This window comes from Ursus arctos, unplaced genomic scaffold, assembly GCF_023065955.2.
Source record: "Ursus arctos isolate Adak ecotype North America unplaced genomic scaffold, UrsArc2.0 scaffold_11, whole genome shotgun sequence".
In the NCBI taxonomy this organism is placed as follows: domain Eukaryota; kingdom Metazoa; phylum Chordata; class Mammalia; order Carnivora; family Ursidae; genus Ursus; species Ursus arctos.
The window spans coordinates 25,467,697-25,480,934 of NW_026622775.1; the positions used below are offsets into that span (position 1 = coordinate 25,467,697).

Consider the following 13,238-nt stretch of genomic DNA (forward strand, 5'->3'; position numbering starts at 1 on the left):
TGGATACTAGATGATTCCATTTAGATAAAGTACAAAGCAGGCAAAACTACAGTATTGTGTTAGAATTCAAGATAGTGTTTACTTTGGGGAAAGAGAGGGGACTATGATTGGAAGGAACATTAAGTGACTTTTCGAATGCTGGTAAAGACCTATTCTTGACTTGTTTGTGATTACACAGGAATTTGTGTAAAAATCATGAAGCTGTATGGTTGTGGTTTATGTAGTTTAATGTATATTACAACTCACAATAAAAAACTTTTAAAAAATAAGATGTCACAGTTGCACATGCAAATCATTATATCCCAAAATATAGCGTTTTTTAGTACTTAGTAAAAATTGTTTTACTTGAAAATTTTCCCTGACATTAACTTGTATTAATTAAATATGCTTTCTGATAACATATTTGAATTTCTTCTCCTTCTTCTTCTTCTTCTTCTTCTTCTTCTTCTTCTTAATTAGTCACTGAGGCCTTTTCTTTTTTTATACACAAAACCACTGGGGATCTTACCTGTAGACACTTCTGAGATTACACTGTGAATACACATAGCTCCAAAAACTTGATGAGAATCAAGGTGAGGAAAAGAGTGTTTTGAGCCAATCACATGATTACAGAGCTAGAGCTTCCAAGAGAGTTCTAGATGGTCAAGTTTGGCCCCTATAGCACTTCTAAGGAATCAGTGAGAGAACATCACATGGATGAAAGAGGGGAATTAACTACCAAAGGCCTTGCAAGTATCAATTGGGACCTTGAGCTGTCCGTGGGAACATCAGGAGCAAAGGTCTAATCATTCCAATAGTGATGGAAGGACTCAGGAGCTCACATGTTTGCATAGGGTTTCTGAAATTCCTTCCAGTAAACTTAGCCTTGCTGCCCAGTTCCTCTTTATTTCTGGGGTGCTGGCTGTACTTGGCCAAGTGCTCAGATCAGCAAGATGTACCAGTTTTGATCTACCTGGAGCAGAACCCTTCCATCAGGCCAGCAATGAATGTGTCTTCAGTTTCCCTAGAGGGATTAGACACCATGAAGTCCCATGCATTGGACTGGACCAACTTGCATGCCTGGAAAGACTTGTCTCAGAGCCAATTTGGTTCACTTTAAGCAGGAGGCAGTTGCAAAATTTTCTCACTTATGAAATCTTGGAAGTCTATTTTGAGTTGGTAACTGTTGAGACCATTCTCTACCACCTAGACTCCTGTCCTGCCTGTGAACTTTTCTGAACTTCCCAGTCACCTTGGTTAAAGGGATGTTCTATCGACACCACTGGTTAGTCCTTGAAGAATTTGCACAGATTGGTCAGCTTGTCAGGTGTGATGTACCTACTGGAGTCATCAGACAACCTGAAGTCCAGATCACACTTTCCCTGCCTGGAGGAAATCCAAGGCAGCCATGTCCATGCTCATGGCAACCTTATGGGTATAAGTGGTTGTCTTGATCTCATGCTTCAGCAGCTGCTTTTTTATTCTCTAGGATTTTAGTAGTAAACATGCTTCCATCTCCCACATTGGTGGCTTCTTTCCCATATTTCTTCTTGGTGATATTCTTCAGGTTGTGGTGAACCTCCGCTCCAATGCACATGGCTTTCTTGAGGTTTTCTGCACCAAACGGGAGGATTGTGAACTTCTGTATGGCCAGCTCATTGCCAGCACTGTTGATCATACTATGACTTCAAAATTATCAGCCAAGACAGTAATGTGGAAGTAGAGGGGCACCACATTCTCAATAGTTCCAGCCTTGCAGATGGCCAGAGAAACACCCAAGAAGGAGTTAGCATCACATTTAGATTTATTTTCCATTCTATCTGTCTTTATCCTTAGTTTCTCATTCTTTTCCTATTCAGGTTCCTGTTAATCAGAGTAGATGAAATAGTTTTATTAATGTGCTCACAGCCTTTGAGGCACCATTCACCATACAGAGTGTTTTATCATTGTCTAGGAGCTCTAGGGCCTCTTGAACACTAAATGAGTCACTTTTGAGGTACAGAGATCAAGTTAAATAGTGGGATTCCCATGAGAGTGAAAGATCTTTCTGGCATATATCTTGAGAATAGACATGGTTTATTTCTGACTGCCGGATCTCATGAGGTGGAAAGAAACAGAGGGTGCTGCAGACATCAAGGGTGACTATTAAGCTGAAGGTCTGTGTGCACAAAGTTTCCCCTGAGCTCCTCTCTGTGCTGTCTGCCCCAATGTCCTGTCCTGCTCCCAGAGACCTGATCATCTTATTTTAAAATGGAAACTTACAATATAAAGCTCTTTATACCTTGATAATAATTGTCTACTTTTTCAAGACATGTAGAATTGTTAGAACACTTGCACTTTAATAGTACATTTCGATGCAGTTTCTTCTAACAGACCAAAATACACCCAAAATCTAGTGTATGGCTCAGTTCTATTCACCTGTCTAATCATGTTCTTTTTTCTTTTCTTCTTCCTTTTTTTTTGTTTTGTTTTGTTAAAGCCTTTTTAAATTTTCATCTTTACAGTTACATTCTATCCTTTCAGTGTATTTAATTTTATTTTTGTATATATAATTTTTCTTTCTTTACAATTTTGAGATATAGTTTCCTCTAACAAACTGACCAAAATACACTGAGGAGATAGTGTATTGCTCTGTTCTGCTCACCTGTCTGTTTACATCCCTTCCTTTGTTTTTGTTGTGGTGGTGGTGGTGGTTTTTCTCTTTCTCTTGTTTTTCTTGTCTTTTAATTTTTCATTTTTACAATTACACTCTATCATTTCATTGTATTTAATTTTATTTTTGTACATATATAAGTTCTTTCTTTACAATTTTGGGATCTAGTTTTCTAAAAAACAGAGCAAAATATACACAGAATCCAGTGTATTGCTCTATTCTGATCACCTGTCTTTTTTTTTTTTTTCTTTCCTGGTTCTGGGTCTCTTCTGATTTGTTTAGTGTATATTTCTCTGAGGTCATTGCTGCCATTTTGGTATTTTGTTCTCTCGTTCATCTTTTCTTCTCTGGACAGAATGACAAGACAGAAAAACTCACCTCAAAAAAAGAGAACAAGAGGCATTACTGACTGCCAGGGACAAAATCAATATGAACATTAGTAAGATGTTGTAACTAGAGTTCAGAATAACAATTATAAAGATACTTGCTGGGCTTGAAAAAAGCATAGAAGACACTACAGAATCTCTTTCTGGAGAAATAAAAGAATTAAAATCTAACCAAGTCAAAATAAAAAAGGCTATTAATGAAATGCAATAAAAAATGGAGGCTCTAACTGCTAGGATAAATGAAGCGGAAGAGAGAATTCGTGATATAGAAGACCAAACAATGGAGAACAAAGAATAGACAGAAAAAGAGAGATAAACAACAACTGCATCGTGAGGGAAGAATTTGAGAGATAAGTGATACCATAAAGCAAAACAATATTAGAATAATTGGGATCCCAGAAGAAAAAGAAAGAGCAAGGAGCCAGAAGGTATATTGGAGCAAATTATAGTGGAGAACTTTCTAAACTGGGGAAGGAAACAGGCATCAAATCCAAAAGGCACAGAGAACCTCCCTCAAGATCAGTAAAAATAGGTCAACACCCAGACATACAATAATGAAACTTACAAATCTCAGCTACAAAGAGAAAAATCCTGAAAGCTGCCTGGACAAGAGGTGTGTAACTTACAAGTGGGGAAACATTAGATTGACAGCAGACTTATCCACAGTGACCTGCAGGCCAGAAAGGAAGGGCATAATATATTCAGGGTGCTAAACAAGAAAAATATGCAGTAAAGAATACTTTATCCAGCTAGGATGTCATTCAAAATTGAAGGAGTAATAAAAAGCTTCCAGGACAAACAGAAACTAAAAGAATTTGTGATCACCAAACCAGCCCTACAAGAAATATTAAAAGGGGTCCTCTAAGCAAAGAGAGAGCCCAAAGGTAACATAGACCAGAAAGGAACAGAGACAATCTACATAACAGTCACTGGCACTAAATTCATATCTTTCAACAGTTACTCTGAATGTAAATGGGCCAAATGTCCCAATCAAAAGACACAGGGTATCAGATTGGATAAAAAAACAAGATCCATAAATGTGCTGTCTGTAAAATATTTGTATTAGACCCAAAGACACCACCAGATTTAAAATGAGGGGGTGCAAAATGGCAGAGGAGTAGGTGACTCCATTTCAACTGACCCCCTGAATTTAGCTAGATATCTATCAAACCATTTTGAACACCCATGAAATCAGCCTGAGATGTAGGAATATACATCTAGATCTCTACAAGCAGAAAAGCGACTGCTTTTTGCAAGGTAGGACATGTGGAGGCATGAATCTGTGGGGAGATATCAGAAGACAAACAAGGGGGAGGGAGCCTCCATAAGCTGGCTCCTGGAAAATGATCCAACACTACAGCACAAAATCAGAACCTTTAGAAATATGCTCTAGTGAGAGACATCCCTTTCTGAAAGGGGCTCTAGAAATGAGAAGGCAGAATTCTAGGTAGGACATTGTGGTCTTGGGAAATGAAGAACCACAGAGCAAAAGGGGTTGCCTGAGCCGGTAGAGTTCCCAAGCAGTGGAGACAGGAAGCAAGTTATGGTCAGCAAGCCCAGGAAGGGACTCTCAGCTCAGATTGCCATAAACTGTGAGCTGGGCCAGTCCATAATCTCCCTGAGCAGCCTGAAAAAATCTGAAACCTGCACCAGAAACCTGGCAAAAACTCATAGGGTGGTAGCAGCCTGGAAAGGACATTAGAGTGTCACCCAGACATGATCCAGGAGCTTTGGGTGTGCACATGAGCCTGCAGATGCTCATGGTTTAGTATCACAAAGGGCAGTGGCACTCCCAGGCCCCTGGGACTACCTCTGAGAGAGTTGCTATGGGCGTGCACCATGGGCGGTTGCAGTTTTTGAGGGCACATACAGAAGTGGAGACTGTTTGTCCTGGAGGGTTTATTAAAGAGAGCAGACTGTGATTTTTCTGCCCTGGGCCAGAGTTGTGGATGCGGACATTTTGCTCTGAGCCTCAGAAGAGGCATCGAAAGCCTCCAGGGAACAAAAGCCACACAGAGGACCAGTTTCCACTGAGCCCAACCCCCTGACAGGGGGCTGGGCAACTCTGCCCAGGCAGGATCACTTAAGAAAGAGCATAGCAGGCCCTTTCCCCGGAAGACAGACTGGAAGAACAGGTGCATGACAATCCTATGGATCCCATAAGACTAAAATCCTAACACCAGGGGAAAATAGTATATTGAGGGATAGGCATGGCCTCACAACTTGTTTATTTTTCAGATAAAATTCTCTTTTTCTTTTTTTTCTTTTTCTTATGCCTTTTCTCTGTTTTTTTTTTCTTTTTACCTTTCCCTCATTTCAACTAGATGTTTATTATATCAACTTATATTTCATAGTTGCTTTTTAACTTGTTTTTTTCACACCTATATATTTTTTATAGATTCATGCTTTATTTTAGTCCTTTCTTCACTCTTCAATTTTGTCTTTATATAGTTATATAAATTTTACTTTCCTTGTAATTTTGAGATGTAGTGTCCTCTAACGCACAGACCAAAATACACCCAGGAACAACTGGAACACCCTGCTTTGTCCACACTGAGAGATTATAGTCTCCCATCCCCTCCCCCCCTTTAAAAATTTTTTTTAAAAAAATTATTCTTGTGTTTCATTTTGGTTTTGCTTTTTGGTGGTGGCTCCCGACGACTCCGTATTTTGCTAGGGTGCATCTTGCTTGGGTCATCATTGATATTTTGGACTCTTTTCATTCACTCAGTTGAGAGAATGACTAGGAGGAGGAACTCTCAACAAAGAAAAGAAACAGAGATAATGTCCTCTGCCACAGAACTAATGGATATGGATATAAGCAAGATGTCAGAGATAGAATTCAAGATAGCAATTGTACAGTCAACAGTTAGTCTTGAAAACAGCATTAGTGACAATATGGAATCTCTAAGGGCAGAAATGAGATCTAATCAGGCCAAACTAAAAAATGCTATGAATGAGATGCAGTCTAAACTGGATACTCTAACACCCAGGGTAAATGAAACAGACGAGAGAATCAGTGATCTAGAAGATAAGCTGATGGAAAGGAAGGAAGTTGAGGAAAACAGAGATAGGCTGCTAGAAGTACATGATAAAAGGATTGGAGAGATTAATGATGCCATGAAAAGTTCCAATGTCAGAATTGATGGGATCCCTGAGAGTGGAGAGAGAGAGAGAAGGATAGAAGGTACATTTCAGCAAGTCACAGCTGAGAACTTCCCTAATCTGGGGAAGGAAACAAACATTTGAGTCCAAGAGGCAGAGAAGACCCCTCCCAAAATCAATAAAAATAGATCAATACCCTGACATATAATAGTGAAGCTTGCAAATTTTACAGCCAGAGAAACTACCCTGAGAGTAGCCAGGGAAAGGAGATTCCTTACATATGGTGGAAGGAACACCAGAATAACATAAGACCTGTCCACAGAAACCTGGCAAGTCAGAAAGGTCTGACAGGACATATTCAGGGTACTAAATGAAAAGAACATTCAGCCAAGAATACTTTATGCAACAAGGCTGTCATTCAGAATGAATGGAGAGATAAAGAGCTATCAGGACAGGCAGAAACTGAAAGAATATGTGACAACCAAGCCGGCCCTATAAGAAATATTAAGGGGAATTCTGTAACTGAAGAGAAACCCCAAGAGTCACATAAACCAGAAAGAAACAGAGAAAGTCTATAGAAAATTTACAGGGACTTTAAGGGCAATAAAATGGCACTAAATTCATATCTTTCAATAGTTACTCTGAACGTCAAGGGGTTGAATGCTCCCATGAAAAGACACAGGGTTTTAGATTGGATAAAAAAACAGGACCCATCTGTATACTGTCTACAAGAGACTCATTTTGAACCTAAAGACACCTCCAGATTGAAAGTGAGGGGATGGAGAACAATTTCCCATGCTAATGGACCTCAAAAGAAAGCTGGGGTAGCAATCCTCATATCAGACAAAATAGATTTTAAACCAAAGACCTTAGTAAGAGATGTAGAGGGAAACTATATCATACTTAAAGGGTCTATCCAACAAGAACTTCTAACAAATGTAAATATCTATGCCCCTAACATGGGAGCAGCCAATTATATAAACTAATTAATAACCAAAATAAAGAAACATATTGATAGTAATACATTAATAGTAGGAGATTTCAGCACTCCACTCACAGCAATGGACAGATCATCTAAGCAGAAATTCAACAAAGAAACAAGAGTTTGAATGACATATTGGACCAGATGGCCTTTGTAGATATAAACAACAGAATACTTATTCTTCTCGAGTGCACATGGAGCTTTCTCCAGTATAGACCACATTCTGGGTCACAAATCAGGTCTCAACCAGTACTAAAAGATTAGGATCATTCCCTGCATATTTTCAGGCCACAATGCTTTGAAACTGGAACTCAATCACAAGAGGAAAGTTGGAAAGAACTCAAATACATGGAGGTTAAAGAGCATCCTACTAAAGAATGAATGGGTGAACTAGGAAATTTAAGAAGAATTTTAAAAAATTCATGGAAACAAATGAAAATGAAAACAGAACTGTTCGGATCTTTGGGATGCAGCAAATGCAGTCCTATGAGGGAAGTATATAGTACTACAAGCCTTTCTTAAGAAACAAGAGTGGTCTCAAATACACAACCTAACCCTACACCTAAAGAAACTGGAGAAAGGATGGCAAATAAAGACTAAACCCAGAAGGAGAAAAGAAATAATAAAGATTAGAGAAGAAGTCAATGAAATAGAAATCAGAAAAACAATAGAACAGATCAAAGAAACTAGAAGCTGGTTCTTTGAAAGAATTAATAAGATCTATAAACCTCTGGCCAGACTTATCCAAAAGAAAAGAGAAAGACCAAAATCAATAAAATCACAAATGAAATAGGAGAGATCACAACCAACACCAAAGAAATACAAACAATTATAAGAATATGTTATGAACAACTATATACCAACAAATTAAGTAGTCTGGAAGAAATAGGTGCATTCCTGGAAACTTATAAACTACCAAGATTGAAACAGGAAGAAATAGACAATCTGAACAGACCAATAACCAGTAAGGAAATCGAAGTAGTAATCAAAAACCTCCCAAAAAAACAAGAGTCCAGGGCCAGATGACTTCCCAGGGAATTCTAACAAACATTTAAAGAAGAAATAATACCTATTCTACTGAAGCTGTTTCAAAAAAATAGAAATGGAAGGGAAAATTCCAAACTCATTCTATGAGGCCAGCATTAACCTGATCCCAAAACCAAAGACCCCATCCAAAAGGAGAATTACAGACCAATATCCCTGATGAACATGGATGCCAAAACACTCAACAAGATCCTAGTCACTAGGATCCAAGAGTACATTAAAAGGATTATTCATGATGACCAGGTGGGATTTATTCAATGTGATAGATCTCATTAAAGAAAGAAAAGACAAGAACCATATGATCCACTCAATTGATGCAGAAAAAGCATTTGATAAAATGCAGCATCCTTTCCTGATTAAAACTCTTCATAGTATGGGGATAGAGGGAACATAACTCAATATCATAAAAGCTATCTATGCAAAGCCCACAGAGGATATCATTCTCAGTGGGGAAAAATTGAGAGCTTTTCCCTTAAGGTCAGGAACACAAGAGAGATGCCCACTCTCACCATTATTGTTCAACATAGTACTAGAAGTCCTAGCCTCAACAATCAAAAAACAAAAAGAAACAAAAGGCATTCAAATTAGCAAAGAAGAAGTCAAATGCTCTCTCTTTGCAGATGACATGATACTTTATGTGGAAAACCCAAAAGACTTACCCCCGAATTCCTAGAACTCACACAGCAATTCAACAACATGGCAGGATACAAAATCAATGCACAGAAATCAGTTGCATTTCTATACACTAACAATGTAACTGAAGAAAGAGAAATTACAGAGTCAGTTCCATTTATAACTGCATCCAAAACCATAAGATACCTAGGAATAAACCTAACCAAAGAGGTAAAGGATCTATAGTCTAGAAACTACAGAACACTTATGAAAGAACTTGAGGAAGACACAAAGAGATGGAAAAATATTTCTTGATCATGGATTAGAAGAATAAACATCATTAAAATGTCTATGCTGCCCAAGCAATCTACACTTTCAGTGCAATCTCTATCAAAATACCCTTGACATTTTTTTCACAGTCCTGGAACAAATTATCCTAAAATTTGTGTGGAACCACAAAAGACCCTGAATAGCCAGGGGAATGTTGAAAAAGAAAATGAAAGCTGGGGCATCACAATGCCTGACTTCAAACAATATTACAAAGCTGTGATCATCAAGACAACATGGTACTGGCACAAAAACAGGCACATAGATCAGTGGAACAGGATAGAGAGCCCCGGAAATGCACCCTCAACTCTATGGTCAACTAATCTTTGACAAAGCAGGAAAGAACATCCAATGGAAAAAAGACAGTCTCTTCAACAAATGGTGCCAGAAAAATTGAACAGCCATGTACAGAAGAATGAAAGTGGACCATTTCATTACACCATACATAAAAATAGACTCAAAATGATTTAAAGACCTACATGTGAGACAGGAATCCATCAAAATCCTCGAGGACAACACAGGCAGCAACCTCTTCAACTTGGCCACAGCAACTTCCTGCTAGACATGTCTCCAAAGGCAAGAGAAGCCATGGCAAAAATGAACTATTGGAACTTCATCAAGTTAAAAATCTTTTGCACATCAAAGGACACAGTCAACAAAACCAAAGGACAACCACAAAATGGGAGAAGATATTTGCAAATGACATGTCAGATAAAGGGCTAGTATCCAAAATCTATAAAGAGCTTATCAAACTGAACACCGAAAGAACAAATAATCCAATCAAGAAAGGGGCAGAAGACATAAACAGACATTTCTCCAAAGAAGACATAGAAACGGCCAATAGACATAGAACAAGTGTTCAACGTCCGTCAGTGTCAGGGAAATACAAATCAAAACAACAATGAGAGACCACCTCACACAAGTCAGAAGGGCTAAAATTAACAAATCAGGAAACAATAAATGTTGGCGAGGATGTGGAGAAAGGGGAACACTCCTACACTGTTGGTGGGAATGTGAGCTAGTGCAGCTACTCTGAAAAACAGTATGGAGGTTCCTCAAAAAGTTGAAAATAGAGCTACCATACGACTCAGCAATGTTCACTACTGGGTATTTACCCCAAAGTTACAAAGGTAGTGATACGAAGGCATAAGTGCACCCCAATGTTTATAGCAACAAAGTCCACAATAGCCAAACTATGGAAAGAGCCCATATGTCCATTGACTGATGAATGGATAAAGAAGATGTGATACACACACTCACACACACACACACACACACACACACACACACACACACACAATGGACTATCACACAGCTATCAAAAAAATGAAGTCTTGCCATTTACAACGATGTGGATGGAACTAAAGGTTATTATGCTAAGCGGAATAAGTCAATCAGAGAAAGACAATTATCATATGGTCTCACTGATATGTGGGCTTTAAGAAACAAGGCAGAGGATCGTAGGGGAAGAGTGGAAAAAATGAAACAAGATGAAACCAGAGAGGAAACAAACCATAAGAGACTCTTAGTCATAGGAAACAAACTGAGGGCTGCTGGAGGGGTGGGGAGTGGAAGGATGGGCTAATTGGGTCATGGACATTGGGGAGAGTATGTGTTGTAATGAGCACTGGGTATTACATAAGACCAATGAATCACAGACCTGTACCCTTATAACAAATAATGCATTATGTGTTAGTTCATTTAATTTAAATTAAAAAAATAATACATTTCATCATACCTTTTCAAATACATTGCCAAAATTTATTTTACTAATTGTTAATAAAGGGAATAGAATTAATAGTAGGGAAACTTGAAAAGTATAAAATTTTATCATGTATTTCTAGACTAAAATTAATAATTTACTATTTTTCCAACCAAATTTAAAATATGTGGACTTTGAAATGAGCAAAGGGATAAATTGGAGAACAGAACAGTATGTAAAACACTAAGATAATTAAAGCTTATTATAACGTAGTAAAACTCTTGTTAAGACATGTTAAGGTTTCATTAATCTTAAAAGTCATTTCAAAGAACCAACTTTTGGTTTTGTTATTACTCATTTTCTATTTTATTAATTTCAGGTTTAAGTTATTTCTATTTTATATTTTATTTTGGTTTCTTTCATATATATGAAATAATATATATGAAGTAAAATAAGTATTATATAATAATACATATTATATATATATAAATTCTAAGCACTAGTTTAGGAAAATCTCATAAGTTTTATTATGTCTGCTCCTTATTTTTATTAGTTTAAATTATTCACAAATTTCTTGTATGACCTTCCTGTGACCAATGTCTTATTTAAAACTGTATTGTTTAATTTTGTATTAAATAAGTTCTTTTATCATCATCCTTTGTTATTGATTTCTAGGTTAATTTTGTCGCCATTAGAGAACATCATCTGAATAATTATAATCTCTTGAAATTTGTTTAAATCTTGTCTTGTGGTTAATATTCTGTGTACACATGAAAGTAATGAAATCTGCTACTGTTGAATATAGTGTTTCAGACATCAGTTTTGTCAATTAGGCCAAAGATAATATTGCCTTTTAGATCTTTTATATCTTTATTGATCATTTGTCTGCTTGCTTCTTTCAAATATTGATTCTTGCCTTAATAATGAGATAGATAGCACTTTTATATTAACTTCTTAACTGTTGTCCTTCATATGCCACTAACTTGATGTAGGAATTATTTCCTAAAAATCTTCAGTAAATTAGGAACAAAGAAAATGAGACCCATAATTGCTCAAATATGGTTTACATAAAGATGATTTTATACTTTTGATACTCATTTATTCATTCATTCATTCACTCATTCACCTTTTTCATTTATTCAACTAGATTAATGTGCCTTTTTGTGTATTGTACTAAATGACTTGTAAAGGTTTGAGGAAGGGATATATTCTGTTGAGGGAGGGAGATTCTATATAAAAGTTTAGAAAATTCTTGGACGGGGGCAACTGGGTACTCAGTCAGTTAAGTGTCTGCCTTGGGCTCAGATATGGAGCTCCCCATTGAGCTCTCCTTTGCGGTCCCTGTTTGGGGGGGAGTCTGCTTCTTTCTTTCCCTCTGCCCCTCCCCACCCCTGCTCATGCTCTCTCTTTCTCTCTCAAATAAATAAAATCTTAAAAAAAAAAAAAAATCCTTGGGCCAATACGAAAGATTATAGATCTTTAAGTGTTCTTTGTGTAGCTTGGTCTTCCCAAAAATTAGTTTCTAAACATTAACAATTGATGCCAAATACTACATTTTACATAATTTCTTTATGTAATCCTTGTTATAATTAGATGAGATCATTAATACCAACAATTGAATTGGCAATATTAGGGATTAAGGAGTTAATTTTTGAAATTAACTTGTATTCAAATACAGGCTGATGTTTTAAAAATGTTCAAATAAGAAGGAATATGTATATATATTTGAAGAATTTTTATTTTTATTTATTTATTTATTTTAGATTTTATGTATTTACTTGTCAGAGAGAGAGAATGGGTACAAGCGAGGGGAGGAGCAGGCAGAGGGAGAAGCAGGAAGGCGCCCCAGTGAGCAAGGAGCCTGATGCTGACCTCAATCCAAGGACCCCGAGATCATGACCTGAGCCGAAAGCAGACGCTTAACCAACAGAGCCACCCAGGTGTCCCCATTTGAGTAATTTTTAAGGGGAAATGGAAGGACTAGAAGAAGTGGTTAGGAAAATTCCCCAAATAGATATGTAAATAGAAGGAAAAAAAGCTGAGACATAACAGGTGAATTTAGGGGTTCCAGTTTTCATGTAAAAGGAGTGTTAGATTACCAAAGAGATAATAGAAGAGGGGAAAGTAAAAACCTCAGAGAACAGTTTCCAAATGCAGGAGAAAATCAATAATCTTCAGTTTCAAAGGCATAAATGAATAACAGGTAGAAGAGTAAAAGTGTCGCATATGTAGGTATGTATGAATAAACTGAGAAAACCAAGGAGAAAAAAAAAGTTATTGAAGTAAAAAAGAAGAAAGAATAATTACTTAAAAAAAACCAGAATTGAATTAATGTAGAATCTCCTCAGGACCCAAGAATACTATAAGACACTGGGGTAAAGCTATAAAATTATTGAGGGGCATATTTTGAATACACATTTTTAAAAAATATTTTATTCATTTATTTGA

General features: G+C 37.0%; 1 pseudogene; it reads right to left on the reverse strand.

Annotated features, from left to right (window-relative positions):
• Positions 1-417: 417 nt before the first annotated feature.
• Positions 418-2,052, reverse strand: LOC113255789 (alpha-enolase-like; annotated as a pseudogene).
• Between the last annotated feature and the right edge of the window lie 11,186 nt (positions 2,053-13,238).